The 25645-nt window shown below is 45.4% G+C and overlaps 1 long non-coding RNA gene across 1 annotated transcript in view; it reads right to left on the bottom strand.

The window, feature by feature from the left end:
- LOC118605500 overlaps positions 1-24305 on the bottom strand; it is a 45827-nt gene extending 21522 nt beyond the window's left edge. The window contains exon 1 of the long non-coding RNA XR_004952194.1: positions 24006-24305. This is a non-coding gene — a long non-coding RNA (uncharacterized LOC118605500). The remainder of the gene's footprint in view (positions 1-24005) is intronic.
- Positions 24306-25645: the final 1340 nt, after the last annotated feature.

Here is a 25645-nt window from a genome sequence, read left to right as displayed (position 1 = left end):
TACCTATTATGTGCCAAGTATTGCATAAAGTGTTTTAAATATATTATTTTTTTAATTCTAACAATCGGTTTGGTGTTGGTACTACTGTTAAACTGATTCCATAAATGAAGAAACTGAGCCTTAAAGAGATTAACTGTCCCAAAGACATATAGTCACTATGCAGGGAATCTGCAGGCTGAAGTTAAATGATTTGTCACCGGATCACACAGATTTAACCGCAAATACACAGTATGCAATAAAGAAATGTTGGAAATTACCTAACTATCCAACAATAAAGGAAGGGTTAAATGTTTATACAATATATAATATGTAACCATTAAAATTGTGTTGCCCAAATTTATTCATTTTTACCTACATGACAAGATAGTCCTGATATGTTGGTAATTTTAAAAGATATGTGGCAGAATGCATGGCTATGAGCCCACATTTTTTTAAAAAGGTGTGTGAACTCAGTTTCTTCTATATGCACTGAAAACTTAGAAAAGTTGAAGATTGTCTTCAGGTTCATAAGATTGAGAATATTTTTAAATATCTTTTTGGCTTGTTAATTGTTTTCTGATTTTTCTATAACAATTATATATTACTTTGTAAAAAGATTAAAACTAAGGCTTTAAAAATAATAAAAAAGGAGATTCGGTTTTGCCAAAGAGGTTCTTTTTATGAACATATTACAGGGAGAGGTTTGGTATTATTGAAATAGGTTTGAATTTCCAAGAAATGTACTTTACCTATTTGATATTTTAACTTGTATCAAGTACTATCTATACATTGACATAAAAAAATCAAACTTTTCTTTTTTGCTTTTTTTGGGGGGAGCACTCATGAATATTTACAGGTTCGTTCTACTTTCCCTTTCCCCTTTATTCTTTCACTTTCTCTTTCACATTTAGTCGTCTTCCCAACCAGCACCCATATCTTTTGAAAATCCACATTCCCCTCAGGGCTCTACTTCATTCTGATGATGCTGGGCTCTGACACACCTTTGGCCTATCACCCCTGTCTCCTTACTCTGCAGAGTTTCTTTGGAAACCTCCCCCACTTTTGTTTTCACTTTGTAGGAAGTTAATTCCAACACTTCACATACTTAAATAGGGTTTTACAGTTTAAAATGCTTTCATATGCACAATCTTATTTGATTTTGCCATTAGGTCTTTACAGGAAGTAAGAAAAACCTTATGAACTCCATTTTACAGAAGAAAAAACTGAGTTTCACCAAGTTTGACTTCATTAAAGTCATACACCTAGCAAGTGGCAATACTGGGAGCAAAACCTAGGTCGCCTAACTCCAAGCCCAGTATTCTTCCTTTCTACCATGCTATATATACTACCTCTGAATAGACTTATCAAAGGCCATCAGACAGATAACCACTATTCCTCAGATCTAAAGACTTATACCTTAATTGGGTAAGCAGATCCTTTCAAAATCCATAATGGGACCCAGGTAGTGCTACCAGTCAAGGTGGCATTGGGTTAATTAGGCCACCCTTGTCCCAGACACAGAGCAGGCACAGAGCTATCCATGGTCCTGAGATCGTTTGCCCTGAGCCCATGCTGATGACCCTTAGGGCTCTCGCCCATCTGACTTGTTCATTACTTGGCCATTATTGCAACACTTACTCTTTTGAATCTTGCTGACTATTCTATCTCATATTGCCTCTATTCTTCTTCTTGGTTATCATTTCAGCAGGTCTCAGGATCAGTAGTACCTACTGGTCCAAATTTCCATATACACTCCATAAAAACTTTATTCTACGTGATTGCTATCCTTGATTCCAGGAGCAAACCCAGTTCTTGATAAATGATGAATTCCTCTATTCACCTTCAGCCTTGAAAAATAAAAATCAATCTGTATCCAATTTTTCTCTTCAGCCTTCTGCATATTTATGCCATTTGTGCCGTGTGTATCTGCGTTCAGTCTTGCTTTATCAATGTGTGTTAATGTTTTTTTCTCTTTCAAGTCTTCCCCTCTCCCTCTCCCCCCCCCCATTAAATTTGCCTTATCTCTTCCTTGCTTCTAAGGCTTCATACAATGTTTTATTTTCATTGCCACTTTTTACTTCTGGGGTTTTGGTTCTGGCAATAGTTAACCAATTGCTTTTTAGTCTTATCTGGCTTAGTGTTTCTCAAAGAATGGTCCAGAGTCTATCTGAATCACAACTTTCTGTGTCTATCACTAACATTTAGATTTCTGGGCTCTACCTCTGATTGATTCTTCTACTTTGGCCTGGGGTCCTTCTCTTGGACCGGTAACTCCCTGTCCCCAACAAAGCTCTGGCCAGCAATGAGAAAGTGCATATGAGCTCTACCTTTTCACGACTCCCACACTGTCATTTCTATCAGTGACTATTTCCGTTCTGCCACTCTCTGCCCCCCACTGGACTGTGTATGGTTTGTGACCACATTATGCTCTCGTATCTTTCTCCTTCTGCTCCTCTTTCCTCCTTGTCCTCCTCCTGCTCCTCTACCTTAACCCCACTTTTTTTTTCAGCCCTCTTCTCTGCTTGGGTAGCCTGCTTGAATTGCTCTGATGCTTCCTACAGCTGTAGTACCCAGTTTGAATAGTTTCAGTATTGCTACAATATTTCCTCACTCTTTTTTTTTTTTTATTATACATGGGGGTCATGTATTATCACCTTAGAAGGTACCATTTGCAAGGCAAAGCTAGTTTGCTTCTAATGATAAAGGTGTGAGAGAAGTAAAATGTATATTATAATTTCTTTTTTACAGATCTAGAACCTGAGATCTGGGAAAGTTATATTCAAGGTTAGTGACAGAAACATGGTTTGAAGATTTTGATAGAGAAATTCAATTCCACAAATACTTCCTGAGTCCCTACTATCAGCAAAGCACTGAATCAGGCATGAGAGATATAAGCATGGAGAAAACCTGCCTTCTCTGGCTTCATGAAGCTTGCAGTGGTTATGAGGAAGTTAAGAAATGCCCAAGTAACACAGCACCAGATGCTGTGTGCAGTGCTTCAAGCTGTAAAACATTTACTCATGAAATGTAAGGGCATAGAGGAAGAAGAGAATGCTTGAATGCTTTTAACTAGGAGGTAAGGAGAGATGGCAGGAGGAGGAATTTGGGGTATGTGGAGGTTGTTGTGAGCATTGAAAACCATGCAGAATTTCCAGTGAGAGTACACTGCATGTTTGGAGAACCCCTGGGGATTTTAGGCTTGGGAGTTCAGAGATTTGAGAAGTTTAGGGAAATCACTTGAGATCACATCATGTAAGAACTTCAATGTCAAACTAACTGGAGGTGGGGGAAGTCTATAACTCTTATTCATTAGACCGGGCTGCCTTCACACATGCATGGGATAAACACAGAACACTAAGTATCATTTTACAAATAATAGCACAGATTTAGGCACACGAAATGAAGAACTTACTAAAATGGAGGATGAGACAAGCACAAGAGTCCCTGAGCAATGTGGTTACAGATGTTCTGAGAATCAGGTGGGAAATCGATACTCACAGCGTTGCCTCTGAGAGGGCAGCCCTCCATCTCAGAGGGAAGGCTAGAAAGCTGGCACATGCTGCCCAGAGCTTGTGGTGGCTTCCTGATGAGTGTCTTGAGTCTGAAATATAGCATTTATAGCCTGAATCTCGGGGTCTTATTTGTGTCTTTCACATTGTGATAATAGCAAATAAAGATTTCTGTCAATGTCTCAGGCCACTTGGGCAGTGAAATGGGGGAGTATGAAGAAAGGTGATGTTTAAGTACAAGGCAAAGAACTGACTTTTCTAAAGCATGTATTAGCAGCATGTGGCTAAAAATAGCCACCTGTTCCAGGTCGGATTCCAAATTGGAAGAGCTCTTCACATACCAGATTCAAAAAGCATCTGTCACCCGGTAGCTATGGCAACAGACATCCCTGAATAGCTGTGGAGAGATGTTTTTAGAATGGAACTGGTAAAGGAAGTGGACATGACAGCCTCTGGATAAGGAGGTGAGCCTTTCTGCTCCTCCCCTGAGTTGAAACTTCATCCTTCTCTCCTATTCTCCAGCTTTTCTAATTTTGCAAAGTCACTGGTTCTTGTTTCTTCTGAAAAATAAAAAATAAAAAGCTTCTAAAGTTAATGCCTTTTTTATGGGCTGGACCACAAAAGGAGATGAAGAGTGGGTTCAGACATCCCATTGCCATAAAGAGATGGAATGGGAGGCCCAGCTGCTTGGGTGAGCCTTGGGAACTTCTGGACAACAAAGTAGCTCAGAATCTAATGTATGCTGTATTGTTTGGCTGTTTGCATGTTTCCTTTGTCAATGATCCCCTTAGAATATATTTGTCCCTTCATGGTGACAGTATTCAATACTGTGGATCTTTTTGTTTCTATTGCTTTTTATTCTTTATAAACTCCTTGAGGGCAAGGCTCTTTCTAGCTCCCCACATAGCACTAGAATACTCCTCCATTCTATTGAGGTAGCTTGTATGATACAGCAGCATGGATTCTCTTAGGGCTCAGAATGTCTACCCAAATGTTGTGTTCAGCCCTCCACCGGTCAACTCCCAGAATCCCAAATTCTGACATATGTTTGAAATGTGTTAAGTAGGACTCTGTTGTACAGGTCCTCCTTCAAGACACTTGTAAACTATGAACTAGACCAATCCAAATCGCTGTACACAATAAACACTCTTAACTGTATAAATAAATGTAAATGACTAACGATGCTTGGGATGATTTTAGTGATGAGGGCAGAAATATGAGGATGAAAAATAACCAGAATTTCCTGATTGTGTTCTGCAGGTGTCTGACAGCCTGAATAAGGCAGACATTTGGCCCCTGGAGGGAGAGGATTAAAGTCAGATTACTAGTCAGGTGAGGAGTCAGCACATATTTTCCGAAGACAAAGTCAGAAGTCCTTGTGACATTTACGAGATCTTCACTAGAAAAAGTCTAAAAATCAGGTTCCTCTAGGAAGAGCTCTTTACAAGCACACACTTCTGGATCCTGGCTACTAAGGTTGTTAAGGGTTCCTTTCCCCTAGTATTCTCCTCATTGCCCTCTTGCCTACCTGACGAAGAATATATTTATTGAGCATCTACACCTCTGTGTCCTTCGCAGTGCATGAAACTGTATGCTTAAGCAGGCATGGGACCACTCATTCATTCACTCATTCCGCATATCCTTCCTGAGTGCTACGGGGGACTGGGTGCTACATGGTCCCTGTCTTCATGGACTTTACTGTTGGATGAGAACAACTTTACATCACAGTTATTGTATTGGTGGCTTCTGATGATAAAGATTATCATCTCAGCTATGGCAAGAGCACTGCACATAACAGTCCAGTTTAGTGGCTGTGTATATTAGGCATATTTTTTTTTTATTTTCTCTATTCTTAATGCTCTGGCATGAGGGGACTTGCTGATGCCGGAGAGACTGGCCCTCCCAGGGCTAGCTAATTCCTAGAGATAGCGAATGGCTCCTGTGTGAGTGTGCAACCTTTCATATGCAACCAATCCAGGCTCCATCCCTGCCACTTCCTTTATGGAGCTCTCAGACTGAACCACTATCCCCTGCCTAATCACTCTGGGGCCTGATACCAGGCAGCTAGGGGCAGTCCCCACACCCTGGAGGCTGCTGAAATAGTTAAATCAGCCAATCCTAAACTTGTATAACCTGCTTACCCTGCCTCAGCCATTCCTTCCCAGAAAAATCTGCAGTAAAGGCTCTTGCCCATGCTTTTCTCTCACTCTTTCTGCCTCCTGACCACCCTGGCACTTCCCTGCATAGCCCTACATGGTGTGGAGCGCCCCCCTCCTCTTGAGAACTGTAACAGACTATCTTTTTAGTGGCACTCATGTCCTAATCTACAGGCCATATCATACTTGAATAACAATATACCTTACATTTTAAAACGATAAGAGCTCAAGCTCTAGAGTCAGATCGCCTGGATTCAAACTCATCTCAATCATTTACTGGCTGTGAGACATAGCTTCAATTTTCCATCTCTAAAACAGAAACAATAATATCTAACTTAAAGGGCTTTAAAGAGGATTGAATGAGTTAATCCATATAAAGTACTTCACCTACAGTAACTGCCATATGTGAATGCTAAATAAACATGAGATCTAGATATATTTGAGAGGAAAAAGAATAAGGGGCCCATGCCTTTTTGATATCTATAATCAAATGGAACTTTTTAGAATTCCCAGTCTTCACAGTCATTATCTCATTTGGTCCCTTTAGATTTGTGAAGGTGAATGCATGGGTGGGGCACCCTCTTTTATAGACAAAGAAATTGAGACTGAAGGAGTTCTAGCTAGTCAATGGAAAAGGCTGGACCAGGATCCTCTTCTGGCTGTTCCTTCTTTCTACCAGGCCTTTCTACCCAGAGGCCAGATAAGGTATGGATGAGGACTTGGCAGTCAGACCAACCAAACTTAAAATCCAGCTTCTCTCCACTTCTTAACATTGCATATAAAGGAAGGTTGGAGGTCTCTGAGCTTCCATTCTTTTCAACTGTTGAAAAGAAGCAATATTTTTTTTTTCTCATTACTTAACTGAGACTTTAAACAAGACATTTAATCAAAGCTGGTTGGGTGTGAGAAAATAAGCCTTCTCACATATTCTGAGCGATTCTCATTTTCTTACAATGAAAATCTCAAATTTATAGAAAAAGCTTTATGCTTTTTGGAAGCAAGTAACATTCAATAACAGAGAAACAGATAAATAAATTGTAGTATATCTACACAATGGGATATTAGAGAGCCATTAAAATGATGTTTATGAAGTTTACTACAAAATCTATGTTTACTGTTAGGTAAATACATCTTGCTTCATCTTCCTCACTGAAGGGTTGTTTCATTTTCATCCAAGATACACAAAGATTAAAGAGGCAGCTAGTTCAACAAGACTTGCTAGGAAAACAACAACTTCCCATTTATTCTCATTTCTCCTTCCCAGTGACAACTGTTTTTAACTCCTTCAGCTGACCATTTGGTATTTTCTTTCATATATATAAATAATAAGATTTTAATGTTACTTCTTGATTTTTTAAACTGTGAGAAAAAAGACCAGAAAAAGGCTAGGTCTCACTCTTTTTTCTTTTCTTGATTTCACCTATCAGCCATGCTGAAAGGATTCCTCTCCAAAGTGTCTGCCCCTTAGAAATGAATATTCTCTCCACACTGTATAAAAGGTACAAGAGACAAGCATTCTGTCCTAATGTTTGCAAAGTATGCAGTAGTATGAGAGAGAGATTTCTATTTTACTATTGAGTAAAAAAAAGAAGCCAGTGTGATTTCTACTAGATACACAAGGATTTAGGGCCAGGCGAAAAACTACTCTGCCTAAGGTTGTTTCTGGCTGGTACAATTATGGGTGGTAGTTTTCTTTCTTTTTTCTTATTTTCTGAAATTCTATAAAGATCATTCCTTTCTTTCTGTTGATAAAATCTTTAGTTCTAAAAAGCTGGAAAACCCTATTAGTTCTTAACGATTGTTACAAGGCCATACCCACACGGATCGTAGAAGATACCAATTGGTCACCCCAGAAATGGCAGTTTCCTTTCCTCTGCTGGCCCTGACCAATCCTATGGTCTCCACTCCCTGCAGGATGGATCGTGTGGTGGACACTTGCAGTCAGATCCGGAAGTGGATCATAGGGGTCTATTGAACTGCTCTTAGAATATGACATGGCAGCAGCGGATTAGAATATGGGCTCATATTTTATTTCTTAGTCCTTTTCTTTTAAACCTTTTCACTCTGTGACACTCTCAAAGTCCCCATTAGCACTCAAGTGATACCAAAATGGGCCAGAGCAGGAAGACACTCACCCAGGAGCTTAAGCGGACCCAGATGGTGGCTGACAGGTAGAAAGGACCCAGAAAGTAGGACTGAGACTAGGACATCAACTCAACAGAATTATTTCTGCTCAGCATTACTATTTGCCAACCCGGAAACAGCCTATGGGATACCAAGCCCTTGCTCGTAGAGCAATGGATCAACCTGAATCAGACAGGAAGTGGGTCCACTTCTGAGCAGCGCCAGAACTGAGAGCCCCCACGGCCAAAGCAAAAATCCTTCTTCTCCAATAGGTTGAAAGCTCTTCCAGGGCAAGGCCCCAGCACTCCACACACAGAGGCTCAATATACTTTGGAAGATGGATGGATAAATGGGTGAACGAATGAATGAGTGAATGACATATGTCTACATGTATGTATATGTTTGTGTGTGTGCATGCGTGCAACGAGGATTTAGGGTATGTTTCTGGAATTCTGAGGAACAGGCAGCGGTACTCTGCTAGCTGAAAGTTCCCCTCATGCCTGCTTTTACTTTTCTCCCCAACTGGGGAAATGGCAAAGCCAGTAATAAGCCCCAGAACACGAGCACTATGTGTCACCCTGTGGCAGCACAGAGCCTCATGAAAGACACAAGGGTGGTGCAAGCCTGTCTGTTTTTCCTGGTCCAGCAGAAGTTCCAGGACAGCCCTTCAGGGGCTGGTGCTCTGCAGCCCAGACTGAGTACTGAGACAAAAAGGCTCTGAGGGGAGGATTTGGGGGGCGTATTCACGCCACCAAACCTGGAGCTGGGCCTCCGCTCCCCATGGACACTGTTTGTGTATCTTCCTGCTTCCTCCCAAACAGCTCATCCCAGCTGGATCGTAAATAAGAGAACAATATAGCCACGTATTTATAGTCTCTGTGAATCACTGGTGACTAATTTTTCCCATTTTGTAACCCCAAATAGTTTTCTCTTTAGACTCCCCATGAGGGCACAATCAAGCCAGCCATTTAGATGACAACACGGATTTTTTTATTAAAAAGAAAAAAAAAGAAAAAAATCCCTTTTTAAACATAGGGCAGAAGGTTTGCAAGTACAAACATGTAACTGAACAATTACTAGGTTTTATTCTTTCCTTAAAAGTGACATTTTTTATCGGTACCCAACTCAGGGGAGTCAAAGAACTTTTCCCACTGACTCTTTTTTTTCCTAGTAGGGCTTTCCAAGGCTCTATGGTCCTCTAACACCCAAGGAAGACTGAAATACAAAGAAACTCCCAAGATGAAAGGTATCTCTCCTATTTTTCCATTGTGTTTTTTGGCTGGGTCTCCTTAGTAAAGGAATGGTCTTCCCGTATTTTGGTTACATATCATTATGTTCCATTTAGTAAACCCGGCTTACAAAAGGCGGCAGAGTCGGCCAGTTTCCAATGCCTCAGTGCCTCTGACGTGTTCTCATTTACTACTTACTGCTCCCTGTAAAAATTTGGCCTCTCGAATTTTGTGTTTCCATGATTAGCATTCTTCAACGTATCCTACCAAAAAGGCTCCATCACTCATGCATATCTGAGATAATTTATTGCATCGCCTCTGAGGAATTTATTTCTGCGGTATGTTTCTAGAAAACTCATTCAACTCCTAAATCAAACAATGGAGGGATGGAGGGCATGAGGGCTGGGGAGGAAGGCCTGGAGAGGAGATTTAGAGGGAGAAAATGCCGGAGGATATCACTGGACTGGAAAAAAACAAGATTTTCTGCTTTCAGCATTTCTAAATTGTGGATAGATCGATAGGTTAAGGTGTTGGGTACTAGAGCAAGTGTTCAGCATGGAGATGGCTCGTGTGCGCATACAGGTGACAGCGAATGTATACCGAGAAGGCGTGGCCAGCTGAGTGGTGAGGCCCAGGCAGAAGAGGGTGGTGGGAAGGGAGAAGAGTTGGGAGGCCGGTGGGTTTCTGAAAAGCAGAGACAGTGGGTTCTGGGAAGCCTCGGGCTCCTCTAACCTGGCTGAGGCCAGTTATAGCACAAGGCTGGTACCTTACACCTTCTCCCTAAAGACTCCGCTAGGACTGGCTGCCTCTTCTGAGCTCCCATTACAACGAATGTTTGTAAGCTGGCATCTGTAACAATTTGAGGCACACAAGGTCATTTTTCCCTAGAGAGCTGAAACCTGCTACTTGGGCTTCAGTTAGTTTCTTGCTCCCAGAAGCAAACGGCTTTCCACTTCTGGATCTCTACCCAAGGCATGTCGAGACCACGGAGCCAGGCAGGCTTCCAGAAGCCAGGTTTTCCCGCCTGCCATCTGAGACTCAGCAGTGCTGATTTTACACATTCCTATTCTTTTTTAACGAGTCTCTTGTTTTAGTTATAAAATTGCAACTGCAGGGCCATAAACTTACAGATCATGTGACTGGAAGTACTTGCTTTAATTTTCTAAGGGTCTCTATGTAGACCTAAGTCCCTAGCATTTCATTTACCCCATCCTTGGTTAACAACTCCACAAGTATTAACTGAGCACTTACTGTATGCAAGCCTCATGCCAGATACTATAGAAGGAAAAGGAAGGTTGGAGCCGGCTCTCGGGATTTAAGATGGATGGGAGTGAGGAAGTACTTGGCAACTGATGCCAAAACCAGTTTCACTCATCCATCTCTTACTGTCACCTCCTTACCTTTCAAGCCTCATTTTCCTCCGCCCTGTTGCCCTCTGTGCTCCAACTCTCAATGTCTCTCAGTTCCTAGCTGGTGATGTCCTCTCTTTAGTCCCTTACCATTCATATCTGCTGTTTCCTTGGCTTAAAACACCAGTATTCCCTTAACTGTCACCTTTCCCAGGAAGCCTTCCCTGACTAACCCCCAACTGCCCCTCCCCAACCAAGTGCTCCTAGATGCTCATATGCTTCCTGGTCAGGTCACAATATCCACCACACTTCATTGTTCCTTGTTTCATTATCTGTAACTCTTGCATGCTGTGGGGGCAGGGTCAGTGTCCTTCTCATTCATCGCTGTACCCGCAGTGCCCATTACAGAGCCTGGCTCCCACAGAAGAGATTCAATAAGGACGTGTTGAAGGGGGAAGGAATGTCTTTCCTCTAAGGTGTGTGTGTGCGAATTTAAATTCCAAAATGGCTTCCCCACAAGGTAGACGGTGAGAGGCTCTGTAGCAGCTTACTTCATGGCCTATCCTACCTTGGAGGAGACCCCCACCCCAGCCCCATGTCTCTCTAACCGTCTTTGATTTCAGAATGGTAAAAGCACACTTTTCTCTTCACACCCCATGGCTTCGGGAGGCCCACACAGGTCTTCCTTAAGCCTGACTGGGTCAAGGTGGTGGGGATCTTACACCCCAGCCACAGGCTCAAACATCTACTGACCAAGCTCCTATGAGACTTTTCAGAGAGTTATCCATAAATCCTTAGATCTGTCGACTGGTCAAAGCCTGATGAGTGTGGGGACTCTACCTGGCTTCCGTCTTCCCAAAATATGGGCAAGCCTCTCGCTGTTGCTCAGCCAGTTATGGCCATGTGTACAACTCGTGTATTTTTTTCTCCCAGCAGGTGGCATTACCGTTTGGCTGGTAGGAAATGGTGACTACACCCCAGCAGATATTGACTGGGGTTGTTTCTCATTTCTCTGACATAGTACTTGGGGACACTTCAGCCATTTTAAAATTTACATATACACATACCTACACAGACAAATGTTAATCATGGTGTTGATTACAAAGGCTTGGACAGTAGGGTCATGTGACACCAACATAGGAATTGGAGTCCTCAGGGTCAGGGCTAGGAGTGAGGAGAGCTAGGAGCCAAAGGTTTAGGACAAGCTGGAGACCACAGATAAACCCCACTCAGAAAACCAGAGGAAGGGCTGAGGTCAGGACCACAGAGCTAAGAACAAGCATCAGGTGGAAATGGGATTCGGGCAAAAGCAGGTTGGAAGTGAGGCAGTGGCCCAAGGCAGCTGTCTGGAACAGAGAGTAGCGGGTGGTGAGCCAGCAGGGATGTAGTCAATGGGTGGATCAGGCTGGTTTCAATGGCTACGGGCAAGGTGTATAAAACAGGAGAAAGTTCGTGCCCTCAATAAGCTTAAAACATCACAGTGTAAGAGAAGCTGTAGGCATAAGTAGCTATCATATGAGACATGCCAGGGGACTGCCATCTTGATTCAGGGGTGGGGGTGTTGCAGGAGGTGACAGCATTTTAGAGGAGCCTTACTGGTAGAGGTTCGATAAAGTAAATGTGGGTGAGGGTGGAGGGGCAGGTGTGTTAGTAGAGCTAAGCCATGAATACAAGTGCATTAGTTGGCTAGAGATATGGATGGGAGGAGACTAAGGCCTGTTCATTTTAATTTTATTAAAATTGATTTGCTTATAGTACTCCTTAGAATTCTCACCGTATCAGTGAGAAATGAATGATTAACCTTATTTTAGAAATGAAGAAACTGAGGCCCAGAGAGATGAAGGTAATTTGCCCAAAGGTATGTGAAGTTACAGTTAAGAGAGAGGAGGAGAGAAGAGAGTTGGGGTGGGCCATAAAGAGGAAGTCCTGAAAGTCTAGGTGAAGGGCATGTACTTTGTACTTACTTTACAAGCTGATGATGATGATGATGATGATGATGATGATGATGATGATTTTTAGGACAGCAGCAATTCCGTGTATTTGTCTAAGACATTTCAGAGCTTAGGACTGGTGCTGACCCTTTGCCCAGCCTTTTTCAGGGGCTTTGATATATGAAGTGCTAATGCTGTTATTCCTTCCCACTCAGGTAGTAAAAAGGTGGGAATCTTAACTAGAAAGCAAAGACAACAAGTGCTTGGTTTTCGAGACTCGAAACCTCGATCCAGGTGTGAAACAAGAAATATAAAAAGAAGACGTGATATGAGATATGTAAAATCTTCTTTTTTAACACTCCCCCAAACCTGGACCAATACTCTAAGCTGGAAAAGAAGAAGGTTTGAAGAGTTAGATGTACCTCCAGGCCTTTGTGAATCCCTGGGGCCAGTCCCCTCTTGGGTCCTGGGTGGGGGAAATGGCAAAGCACTCCTATAAGAATGGGCCTGGGGAGGCCAGGGAGATGGGTTGCCTCAGGGTCTCTCCTGGGCCACCATGACGTGCTTCACAACTACAGAGCAGAAGTGGCGGTGTGCATGTCTAGGAAGAGAACACCTTGCCCCCCTCAACCCCTTTATCCCTCTATCTCCCCTCCCACAGGTTTCCCATGTGTCTTCCAGGGGCAGTGAAAATGAGCCTAGAGAGGGTGACCACAAGGAAGCTTCAGGCCTGCAAAAGGGCCTTGGGGCGGGGGGGACGAGATCGTGGTGCAGAGAGGACGCGGCAGCATGGAGCATCGGGTTAGGGGTGGGCGGAGGCGTGTATGCTAGCTCAGACGCGGGGGCATGTGTGAGGACCAGACAGAGACCTATTACATCTCAGAGGAGGACTCAGAGCAGATTGGGCAGAGGCACAGACTCCCTCTCTGTTGATGTGGCAGATCCTGAACTTAGCCTTAACTCCAGGGAGAGAATGAGAATGAAAATCCTGAATTTAATAGAGCTGAGTACAGAAATGATTGACCAAATGACTTAAGTGACTGATTTACCTGGAGGTAACTACACTACTTTTTTTTTTTTCGTATCAGCCAGAAAGAAAGTTTGAGACAGAAAATAAAACCAATTACAGAAAAATAAAGAAAATGCCATTAAACACACATCATCCAACTGGAAAATCAAATGCTCTGCATTTACTTCTTGCCTTCTCTATCCCCTTTCCCATCCTGCACCCCAATCCATTTCAACTGTGGCTTCTGTTCAAAAGAGAATTGTGCGCCTTGTAAGAAAACCAAGAATTTATAACTGAAAAACAGTAAAGCTGGAAAAGAACTTAGAAATTGTTTTGTCCAACCCCTTCGTTTCACCAAGGAAAGGACATAATTTACACAGGATCCTAACCCAGTTGGGAAAACTTGAGCTTTTCCCACCACGCTTTCCCAAACCAGCTCTTGTCTCTACTAGTCACCCAGGTGGGCAAACCACTCCACGGCCCCTCCTCATCCAGCCTCGGCCTTGTTCGCCAGACACAGCTCGTCAGCAGCCCTCTCTGAGCTCAGGCGCAAGCCACCCAGTCTCCCTGGCTCGATTGGTGATCCAGAACAGATGGCTCCAAGGACGGGGCTGGAAGGGGAATCAGATGAGGAGGGGAGCTGCCCGGCATGCAGACTTATGGGTGACCCTCCCACAAACTGACCTCTTGGCCCCGGAACAAAGCACTCTCCAACACACCATGGATCATGGCTTGCGGAGGACACGTGACACATGCCAGAGATTCTTTCCAAGCCACAACTGCTTTGGAGCTACAGCAGCAGCTCTCTGCCTGCAGGGGCCTGTGAGCTCCCTCCAGGCTGTGCTAGAGGGAAGGGACGTCTTAGACCTCATTGAGCTGGGAGCACTGGCTGCCAGGAGACCACCCTGAACGTTAAGGACTCAGGAGAGCAAGCAGTTGGGCCTCCCTTTCCTGAGGGTCAGCTCTCAGTCTATGCCAATGTCGTAAATAGAGAAAGCTCCAGTGTTGAGTTCACTCTGGCGGCCCTGGGCTAGGAGCTTTTTGCTCACTGCTCTCATTCGATCCTCACAGTCCAGTAGACAGGGACTATTATCTCCTTTATAGAGATGAGAAAAATGAAGTTCAGAAAGATTAAGTGACTTGACTTGGCCAAGGTTACACAGATTTTAAGAAGAGAAGATGGGATTAGAAGTCAGGTGTGTCTCACTCATTGGATACCGTGGCCTTTTAAGTTAGATTCTTGTGTCTCTCCAGCTGCAAGAAGCCTTGGCCATGTTTCAGATCCTCCCTGAGTCTCTCTCCCAGAATCTCTTTCCTAAAAGTCTGTCCCACCAGAATCTGGGATGTGGACAGGGGGATTGTGAACTGCCCCACCTTGCAGATTAGGGGTTGGGTGTCAGGTCACTGTGGCAAGTGGCTTTATCTCTCACTGGCCACATTTCCTGAGCAGGCACTTCTCTCCCAAGAAGGCTGTTTCTGGGCAGTGTTGGGAACTGGTTCTCAGGATTCCCTTAGGGATGATTTAAGATGTGAGCACAGCGGCTCTGTATCAGGAGCAACACTCAATTCAATGAAGACTCAATTCAACGAAGGCTGACCACCTACGAGCAGAGCTTAATGTAATCAAAAAACCTACGACAAAGTCAGTTTTACGTGGGACTGAATGACAAGCATAATCATTATTGAGCTATATGAAAATTAGACTTAAGTGTTGAACAACTCCTGAAATTGACTGTAGTTTTCTTTTAAACAAATTCTTTTAAACAAAGCCAAATATTTACTTTCCCTGTTCTCACTTGGTTGGCTCTTTAGTTATAGTCTGTTATCAGGATTGAAATTTTTTTCTTGGTGTAATGAATAGTTTTATCCTCACTCTATTCCCACTTGTCATACCCACATAAACACTGATACCCACACATATGGAAAGATGGAGTTTGACACTTCTGCTAACCAACAATGGGGGTCTTCACCAACCCCTCCCATGGTCTATGGATGAGGTTCCTGATTATTCTAACTTCTCCTGTACCTCCACCCTCCGCCCACCTCATACTCATACACACAGACCGATCATGTCTTTTGACATGGGAGGAGTCCTTGAAATGTCACCAAATCTCCATCCCTCAAGCTTTGGGTGCTGGGTGGGCTCCAGGTGCAAGAACATGGGCCCTGTGGCTGTGGAAGAGCCATCGTCTATAGGGCCACAGCTTAGAAAGGTCCCCTGTATCCTCCCTCCAGGCCCCAGCTGTGTCTGCTCCTATTCCCTGAAGGGTTAAGGTGTCCTGTAGTGACTAAGTGGGGCCAGAGCCTGGCTCACTGGTGGCCTGACTCAGAGAGCAGTGTGTGGTCCCCCTGCTACATCCTGTTGTGAAGGATGCTGTTCGCTATTTCTGAGGCCCTGCTCTAATCCCCAGGCAGGCAGAGGAAGTAAGGCAAGGGAAACGGCTTTGGGGTTTATATAAAAGTCTGGCCCCTGTCATGTCCCCAGGAACAGCGTGTTGTGGAGGAGTCCTCCTGGTCAATGCCAGAGACTGAAGGAAAGGTAATTTTGGCACATGCTAAAAATAGGCCCTGTGGTAATTTTAGAGCTATTTTTCTCGAATCAGAGGAGAGAATTTTGCTCAAACTTCCTGTCAGTTCCATGGGTCAGTTCCTCCTCTACGCTCATGCTCTAGTCCAGGACATTCCAAAGGTTTCGACTATGTCCCACAGTCATTTTACTTTCAGGCTCTGTATACACAGAACTGGAAAGTATTGTGAAGCATTACTTTCCTTTATTACTACAACTCACTCCATTTTCTACCTTATTCTATTTCATTTTTTAAAACTCTTGGTTATGACTCACAAGTGAATTTAATGACCCACTAGTGAGTAGTACCCATGGTTTGAAAAACAATCTGTCCTTCCTTTTTTCTTTTCTCTGATGCTGTCACTAATAAGTTATGTGGCTTTGGGCAAGTCATCTAAACTTTACAGAACCCCTTTTCTCCATAAAAAGAGGGTTGGTCAATAATCTCCTTGAGTCCCTGAAGTTTTGTGGTTTTGTCACATTCTTCCTTTAAAAAAAAAAAAAAATTACCTGTGGCATTTCCTGGGAAAGTCCAATTTGGGACTCAAAGTGTCAAATTCAAAACAAAGAGAAGCTAGTGTCTTCCTTCCCCTGGTCTAGCTACAGCTTTGTGGTAAAGAGTAGAAGTCTGGAGGTGGGCAGATCAAACCTCTACTCCCAACGGATTAGCGGTATGGCTTCCTTAACCTCTGTGCGGCTCAGTTTCCGCTTCTGTAGATGAGGGTGATTCTTGTCACAGAGTTGTTGTGGGGGTTAAATATGACAATGGTAGTACAATCCTCATCATTCCTCTCTCCCTCCGCCGCCCCCAACCTCCTCTCCCTTCCTCTTCCTTTCCCTTCCCTCTAAGATTTACTAAACCTCTTTGCAGATAAAATCTATCAACACCACTTCCTTGATCTAGAGTTTTAGTTTACAGAGCACTTTCACCAATGATCTCCTTGGTCCTCACGAGAAGCCCATAGTTTGATAGGGTAGGTACAATGCCCATTTTGGAGATGAGAAGGAGACTAAAGTGACTTCTCAAGGTCATTCTGTTGTTCAAGGCTATAGGCTCAGGACTTCTCATGCAAGAGTCAATAGTTTTCTCCAAAAACCTGTTAATTGAATACAGCCTTGAGCTGAGGCCTTGACCTGGGAAGAGGCTAGTAGTGGTGACTTGACAAGTAACCAGGTATGATCTCAGGCAATCTGCCTTCACACACAAGTGTTAATGATTTTTACGGACAGTTACCAAAAATTGTTTACAATAAATGTAGAAAAAGTTTTGACTCATTCTGACCTTTTCTATAATTCCAATCATTGTATTTGTTCATTTACTTATTTTTATCTTTTTCCTTACCAAAATATATGCTTTATCTGGGCAAGGGCCCATGTTCGCTTACTCATCATTGTTTTCCAAACACTTAGCATGGTGTCTGGCAAAATAAATTTTTGTAGCTTGAAAAATGTTGCTGAATAAATGACTAAATACACCACCTGTGGAGAGACTGGGCTGGGAATGTCTATCTTTATTTATGAGGTTTATTTAATATCTATGTTCTTTGACCTCGATTATATTAATGCTATGTTTAATACACACAAAGTGAATAGGAAAATTGAGGTAATTATATGGGTAATTTAACCAGAATGGACCACCCACTCCAACTTCACCTAGCTGTGTGTGTTTTTTTTTTTTTTTTTTAAGGTGGAAGCAGTTTAAAACCTGAAGAACTGGAATAATTGCCTAATATCCCCATTGCACTTGATTCTTGCAGTTCTAGCTGCGGACGGAGGTGGAAATGCTTCCCCATTAAGAATACAGCACTATTGCCCACACACGGGAGTGTGAAAGACAGGAGTTTGAGAGAGTGACAGGCAAGGGCATTAGAAGGCTTGCTTTCCACCAGGAGAACCCTCCTGGCCTTCTGCAGCATTCGGTTTCCTCATGCTAAGTGCACACTGACAAAGCCAATGTAATCACTCCTTGACCTTGACAAACTGGACTAGCTCCGAGCTGGACCCTCATGAACAGAAAGGACTGTGCCGACAGACACAGTTCTAAAAGAGACACATTCTTCAATTTTGGATTTAAAAACAGATCAGAAAAAAAAGAAAATCGAGCCAAAGCCAAGAAGTTTGGCTTTGTCACGTCAATAACAATTAAAGAAGATATTTGGCCGGAGCTGGAAGTCCTGCAAATGAAAAACAAGTTGGCCCTCTCTCTTCTCCTCCATCCGCCCCGTGCCTCCGCCCCCCTCCCCCCACTTCCTGTTGGTTCCCAGCTCTACCCTCACTTCTCCCCTGAAGCTTCAGCTCCTGATGTTGTCTAAAGGTACCTTTTATTGGGAAAATCATGTGTATACTTGATGCCGACCTAGTCCATTGCCTAATTTCCCTCTCTGTGCTGCTTGCTTCTGAGGACTTGGGACATCTCAGGAACCCATCAGTCTCCTGAGAAGAATGGTGCTGGGGTAGGGGCAGAGCAGCTTCTTGGCATTTTAGGGAAGATGAAATCGAGGCCTACCGAAGGAAGGAAAATGAACAGGAGGAGACACAGTCCTTACTGCCTACCACATGCTAAGCAGGCACTGGCGAGCTGCCTTACGTGATAACGTATTTGAAGCTCAGACGATTCTGGGAGATGGGTAATATACGTAGTAATATCCTCATTTTACAGATGAGAAAACTGAAGCTCAGAGGGGTTAAATGATTTACCTAAGGTCATGTGTTTAGCACATGCTCAAATCTTTGGGATTCCCAAACCCATGTTTCTTCATCCATGCACAGGGAACAGAGGGGCTCTGACCCAGAGAGCCATTTGAATAATCTACCAAAATACGTTCAGCCCTCATTTGTTCTTGCCTCCAAGTCTTTAATGGCAGCGTTCCCTCAGACTTCTATCAATGTTCTAGCTGTCTCCTGGCGCTAGTTCGTCTCTTTTTTTCATGAAACTTTTCTCCATTCCCCAAGCCAGAATCAATCACTGCCTTCCTTGTCCCTAAGTCGGGTTGTTAATTAACACCTGTGTTGAAGCATCTGTCTCAGTCTGACCTGTGATATGATTGCTGGGGACTGTGGGTGACACTTAAGCCCGGGGCATTCTGATCCAACCTGGCATCAGCTTGAGAAGACACAGGGTAGAGACAAGGTGTTGTGGGGTACAGAGCAAAGGAGGCCTTCTCTACTCTAAGGCTGGAGAGGAGCCTCAAAACCCAGAGGCTGTCTACCCAGCCCTCCACTGGACTTTGCCACACTGAGGCCTACTTGTATCATACTCAGAAGCCAGGAGAAGGCCTCCTTCATCCTGTTGGAAAATCGGCAACGCAGGAAACATTGGGGTTATAGCTGAGCTCCCCCAAAGCAGGGTATAGGTCTGCTTCAGCAAGGTGTTAGGTGAGTGGATGAATCGCTTAATGATTCAGTGTTGCCACCCTCAGGAGCCATCTTGCTTTGTTCTGCTTCAGGAGAGCCATGAAAGATGACTGTAGACGTCACTCCCGAGTCCCCCTGGCTTTACTCCAAGCATAAAGGTGTGACCTGAGCATTGGCTGGTCTTGTAGGCCTTTACTGGGCTGACCCTGGCGTTTTGCCCTCTCTAGAATGTATCTGAGGTTTTGGTAAAGCCAAGGCCCTACACCCATACCTCCTGGCTTGCCTCTTCTTTGTTGCATTCTCCTTGGTCCAACTGTCCACCTTGCCACTGGGATAATGCAGAGAAACAAGGCTGGAGAATGGCCCTGAGCCTTGGTCTTTTTCTCACCCTGGGGAAGGCCTAACAGCAGCAGCACAGGTGTGCCGAAGCCTGGAGCCCAAGTCCATGGTTCTCCACAAAGATCAGCTTATTCTGACTTGAAGCGAGGGAAAAGAATATGCGTGTCAATGTGAGCAACTATGCATCCATGTGAGTGTGTACATGCATGTGTACACATGTGCATGTGGAGGGTGGTTACTCGGGGTATCTAAACACACCAAACTGTACTTGGACAGAGCTTGGAGTTCATCCCATCCAATCCCTTTAAGTTATAGAGAAACAGTTTTGGTTAATAGGAGTCTTTATCTGATACATGAGACATCAAAAATATGTAGGCAGATCCCAAGGCCCCCCGGGAGGAGGGGTCCTGCTCATCCCGGCCTCCTCGGCTCCACTATCACCTCACGCTCTAGGGCCCTTCCTCTCTTCACAGGGAGTGCCTCTCCTTCCCTCAAGGTCTTTATTAGAAACAAAACAAATAGAAGACATCATCGAGGATGCAAAGATCCTCTTCATTACCTAGGGTCCCCATCTGTCATTCTCTGCCCCTGTCAGCATGTGGCCTAGGCTATCCCAGCAGGCTCACTCTCTACATCACACCTTTGTACCTTTTCTCTCTTCTCATGTAGCTTTGCAACAACCTTGTGAGGATGGTCTTATCATCATCCCCACTTTACAGGTGAGGAGACCGAGACTCACAGAAGTCAAGTGTGAGTCATCCACAGCACTCAGCCTATACCTAGCAGGGATGGGATTAGAATCTCAGCCTCCAAACCCCAAGTGCGTGCTCTGAACCAGCAGGCTGGAAACAACTCTGAGATGCAGGCACAGTGTTCCACAGCTCTCCAGGCTCATCTGGGCTGCCGAGCTGCCAGAGAGGAAGCCCACAGCTGCTGCTCTCCCTCTGCCTTCTCTCCACACTCCAGAAACACTCAGCCTGGGCTGATAACTGTGGCAGGTGCTTGTGAAATGGCTCTGACACCACAGAAGTGCATGGAGGGGCCAGCCTGCGGGTATCTGCAGAGTTCAGAGCCCCCCCCTTTGGAAGGGCTCCTTCTGCACCAGGACCACTGGCTCCTGCACAATGAGCTGCCCCAGAGCCCTGGCTTCCAGCTGTCAGCACCGGCGATCCTCACTCAGGAGCTAAGCCCTGGCACTTCCCAGGTCTGCAAAAGGCCAAGATTCTCTTCCAGAGAAACACTTATCTGTCTCTGAGCCCTGGGCCTTGTCCCCTGTCCACTGTCTTCATAGTTCAGATTCCTGTAACTATGAAGGGGTTGGCACCCTTGAGTTTGAATCTTTCCAGCGTAGTTCCGTGAGAAAGCTGATGCCTTCTCCAAGTTCTTTTGGCCATTACAGGATTAGAAGAAACCCCTCACACCCCAAATTCTGGTGGCCTCTGGTCCAACCCAGATACTCTAGCTGTCTCCTGTGATGGAGTCTTTGGCTTTCCATCCCAGGCAAAGGCTTGGGGTGCTGTCAAAAGCTGGGGACTAGGGTTTAGAACTGGATGGGAAGAGAACAAAGGAACACTGGCAGCCAATGAAGCAGGAGCTGGGATCCCAGCCTGATGGGGGTCACATCTCATATGGAGTTACTCTAAAACCGGCGCACAAGGAGTGTGTGCACGGTCAAAATCACCTTGACTGCTCCTTCGTAAAGTACTGTGTTGGAGACTCTGACAAACTCTCTCTCATTCAGTCCCACCAGCTGGTGTTCCCAGCAGCGCGGGAACAGATGCTGTGACTTTGGGTGAACGCAACAAGGTGGGTGTCTTACATGTAGGGACCATGCTGTGTGAAAATGCGAACTTTAGGCACCAGATTCAAGCTCACCCGCGACTCAAGCGGACCCACGTCTTCCGGCACCCCTATGCTCACTAAGCCAATGGCAGGCCCGGTCCCCCCACGATTGTCCCTAAGCTAACATGACGTGATTCCACAGTATTCCGCTAAGCATTTCTACTTGTGGCAGGCTGAGCAACGCAGCAGGATCGGGGCGAGCACCACCAGGAAGCCGGGAGCCTGCCCCAGAGGCTCGAACCCTGTGCCCCTAGGCCACCTCCACTTTGTGTTCCAGCAAGTTTCTCGTTTTGAAGTGCTCCCTGTTGCTGTTTCCTCGCTATGCTATATCCGGGGCACAGCCAGGTCTGGGGCCGCTTTCTGATACCAAACAATGAGGGTCCTCTAGCACCGCCATGTTTTTAGAGCCTCTTCCTTCTACCTCCTCCTGCACCAAGAGTTATCATTTGTTAAGGGGGTGAATAATCCTGCACTCCGGAGGCAGATGTCTTCTGCTGTTGAGGAACTAGGGGTGAAAGGTGTGAGTCTTTGATGTGACTGAGGCTGACAGGGCACCTGGGCATGTGGTGGGGAGAAAGGCAGGGGGTACTTTCGATGACAAAGCAATAGTAGGTGCAGAACTCCTTAGGCCTAAAATGCTTCCGGTTGGGAGAGTCCAGGGTAACACGAGCACTAAGGAAGCTGTCGTTTAAAAGAACGAAGATAAGAAAGAAGGCACTGAACTGTGCCGAGGTTGTAAAATTTTGACATCGTTCTCCTCATGACTGATTTTTCCTGAAAGTCCACTTGAAAGCCTAGGTAACTGGTGTTCTGCAAATATTTATACCAGAATTTTAAAATTTATTATTTTTTTATGACAAAAGCAATGTAATGGTTATTATGAAAAAGCTAAATGTCAAAGAAACAGATAACCGAGAAAGTGAAAGTCCTCCCTAATTTCACTGTGATGGAAATAAACACTGTTAACGGTTTAGGATATTTATACTGGGTCGTAATCGATCGTTTACTTATATAGCAAAGGCACGTGCAGGAGGGGAAGCACATGCTTTCAACTTGCTTTTCAGTCGCCTCCATCGGGAGGCAGTCCCTCGCCAGGGCCAGGGCTGTTCCAGACGAAGCACCACCGTCCACCTGGTGGCACCACCTGCGTTCCCTGGTAGGCTGGAACCGCCCAGCCGTGGGCCGCCTTTCCAGTCGGGAGCAGCCCTGCGGCCTCCTTCCCCACTTCCTCCCCCAGTCGCCCCACCTGTCATTGGTATGGCCCTGGGTCCTTCCCCAGGATTCTGGGTGGGCAACACCCCCAGGGCGCCCCAAGTCCTTCCTTGTCCTTAGGGTTCAAGGATGGTCAGATTCTCAATCCCACTCATGCTGTGTCCTCTGTCCATCATCACATAATGAAAAGTGGGCTGAATCCGGGGCGGGGGATGGGTAGGAGGAAGACTGGTGTTTCCTGAACACTTACACCACTGAGAGAGTTTAAATACATTGAAGTCTTCCATCGTGAAGTTAAACGATTCACTGAAGGCTACCTGGTCAGCCAGTGAGGGAGGTGGTCCTGAGAGCCAGTCCCGGCTGAGGAATTAAAAGAGCTCGGTTGGGGTCCTTACAGGAGTTACAGTTTGTGCACCCTTGGGAAAGTTGCCTCACCTCCCAGGGCTCACTGTTCCCACCTGTAAAGCAAGGAGGTAGGTTCTTAATCTTGACTGTGCATTGGAATCACCGGAAAGGCTTTTAGCACGCTGACACCTGGGCTCCCCCTGAGGACTCGGATGGACTAGGTCAGGGTGTGGTCTGAGTGTCTTGCCTTCTGTGGTTCTGCTGTTGCGCTATAGGCCCAAGGCGCCCGAGTGTGGCGGTATGGAGGTCGCTGAGCCCCACTTCATTTCTTCTCCCTAGGTCTGCTTCCTCAGATAGAAGTGCTCCTGCCTAAGAGGGTGTTAGAGCGCAAAACCGGTGGGTTCACACCTCGGTTATCACACTTGGTGACCTCAGGCACACTACTTAACCCCTCTGTGCCTCTGTATGCCAACCAATACAATGAGGAGAAAAATAGTGCTTGCCCCACAGGACTGCTGGGATGATGGGATGACACGTGCGGAGCGCCAAGCTCAACGCCTGGCCCTCGCTCGGGAGGCCGCCTCTCCGCTCCCTTCAGCGGGTGTGGCTCGGCGGAACAGCTCGCTCTCACTCTCCCACCAGGACCACACTGGAGAGTCCCGGATGTTCGAATAAAGTGAAACCAGGAGAAAGTCCAGAGGAAACTGGCGGACGCACTCAGAGGAGATGACCCTTTTTTTTTTGATTGGGGGTTGCCTCTATGGCCTTACTGGCTCTCACTCGCCTCCTCCCTGAGATTCCCAGATGCAGGGCTTGCTTTTGAAACGAGAAAATGGCTTTGCCCTATGCAACTGCTCAACCTCAGGCAGGAGCTGCAAGACTTGCCTCTTTGAGACCCAGGGAAGGCCCCTTGCATCTGAGAGCCTCAGCCAGGTAGTGGGGACAACCTCAATCCCTGCCTCTTCTGGAAGTCCAGAAAGGCCCTCTGAACCGCCCCTCCCCGCCCACCTCCACCGCTAACATCATCCTTTTTATCTCCTACACGTTGGGTTGTGACTCACTGTTTTTGTGAACCTGAGGTTGAGCTTTCCAGGGCTCAGCCAGGAGAAGACCTGGTTCCTTCTTCAGGACTCAACCTTCACACAATCCCTGGGCCCAGTTCTGCCTGGTGTGGCTGCTAGCTTAGAAGGATCTGTGCCTCTGGGGAGGGAGGGAGCCCAAGCACTGGAATGAGACACACCTGCATTCCCTCCTTTGCTTGGCCACTTAGCTCTGTGATCTCAGGCCTGTGGTTTGGCCTGTCAAGTGGAGCTCATTAACCTGTTTGGCTCCGAGGTCCTCCCGTGGGACTTGATCATGGGTCATGGTTACTTTCTCATAACTGGAACAAGAGCAGAGGAGGCAATGGGTTGGCATCAAAGTCACATGTCTGGGCCTCCCAGCCCCATCCCTTGGAAAAAGCTCAGGATACAAAGTCTACGAGCCTGACATGCAGTCTGCACGGCCACCAGCTGACTGCCTCCTTGGGAAAAATGTCGACGCCTCCTGACCTCATTTACTCAACTAGGCTATAAGACAGTTGGTCTGATCAGTCATTCCCCAACTTCCCCAGAGCTAGTCATTTGGTACACTAGTTTTGCAAGTTGATCCTAAAAAACAAAAACAAACAAAACCAAAAAAAAACCTAAGGTGAGATAAGTTTGAGAAATACTGTAAACTCCACCCCCAGTTAGCACATAGTAATATATTACAATCAGCCTGTTAAAGAAACCAAGAAATCCAGTAACAAAGAAATCAGTTTGGTTTTGCTCGACTCACTTTCTCCTAAACTGACGTGACCATGAAACTTGAATTCCTATGAACATCCTGAAACACGAGTGATCAGAGAAAAACACTTGAAAAGTGATACCCTAATCCAGAGCTGGGCTTCTCAAACTTGAAGGTGCATACAAAATACCTCAGGCTCTTGTTAAAACACAGATTCTAACATCCGATTCAGTGGATCTGGGGTGGTCCTGAGACTCTGTATTTTTAACAAACTCCCTGGTGAAGCTGAGGCTACTTGTCCAAAGACCACACGCTGAGTCCAGAAAGCTGATTCCCAAGGTGTTCTTCAGCTTCAATATTGGAAGCTGTATAGAAATGGTGCCTAGGGGCTCTGTACTCATAGAGACCGGGGTTAGGGTCCTGGCCCCACCACTTAGCATTAGTGTAACCTTGGACAAGTCTCCTTACCTCCCTGAGCATCAGTTTTCTCACCTGTAAAATTTATATTAATAGTACCTACACCATATGATTATTTGAGGATTAACTAATACTATGCATAAAAAAAAAAAAAAACATGTAGTAATCGACCCAGCCCATGATAGGAGCAAAATATATATCAGCCGTCAATCATGAGGGTCTATGATTCTGGCCTGGTCCCATCTGTAGGCTGGTACCACCTCTTAGCCCAAACTCATCTTTACTTACACTGCTGACTGCTATCCACAGACCTCTTTTGTCCCAGCGTGTTGGCACGGCTCTCTCTGTTCGTGGGACTCCACATCACATCCCTTCCCTAGCACATTCTAGTAAACTCTCTTCTTGCTTTCAGGGCATCAGAGGAGCTGAGAGACTATGGCTCACCTCCAGTGACTACAGATAAACTTGCTAGCCCACTAGGAACAGCACAACCCGCTCCAGCAGGAGGAGGTGATGA

Source organism: Rousettus aegyptiacus, unplaced genomic scaffold, assembly GCF_014176215.1.
Source record: "Rousettus aegyptiacus isolate mRouAeg1 unplaced genomic scaffold, mRouAeg1.p scaffold_m13_p_7, whole genome shotgun sequence".
NCBI classification, from domain to species: domain Eukaryota; kingdom Metazoa; phylum Chordata; class Mammalia; order Chiroptera; family Pteropodidae; genus Rousettus; species Rousettus aegyptiacus.
The sequence above is the reverse complement of the archived record's forward strand: the minus strand, read 5'-3'. Positions and strand labels throughout refer to the sequence as shown.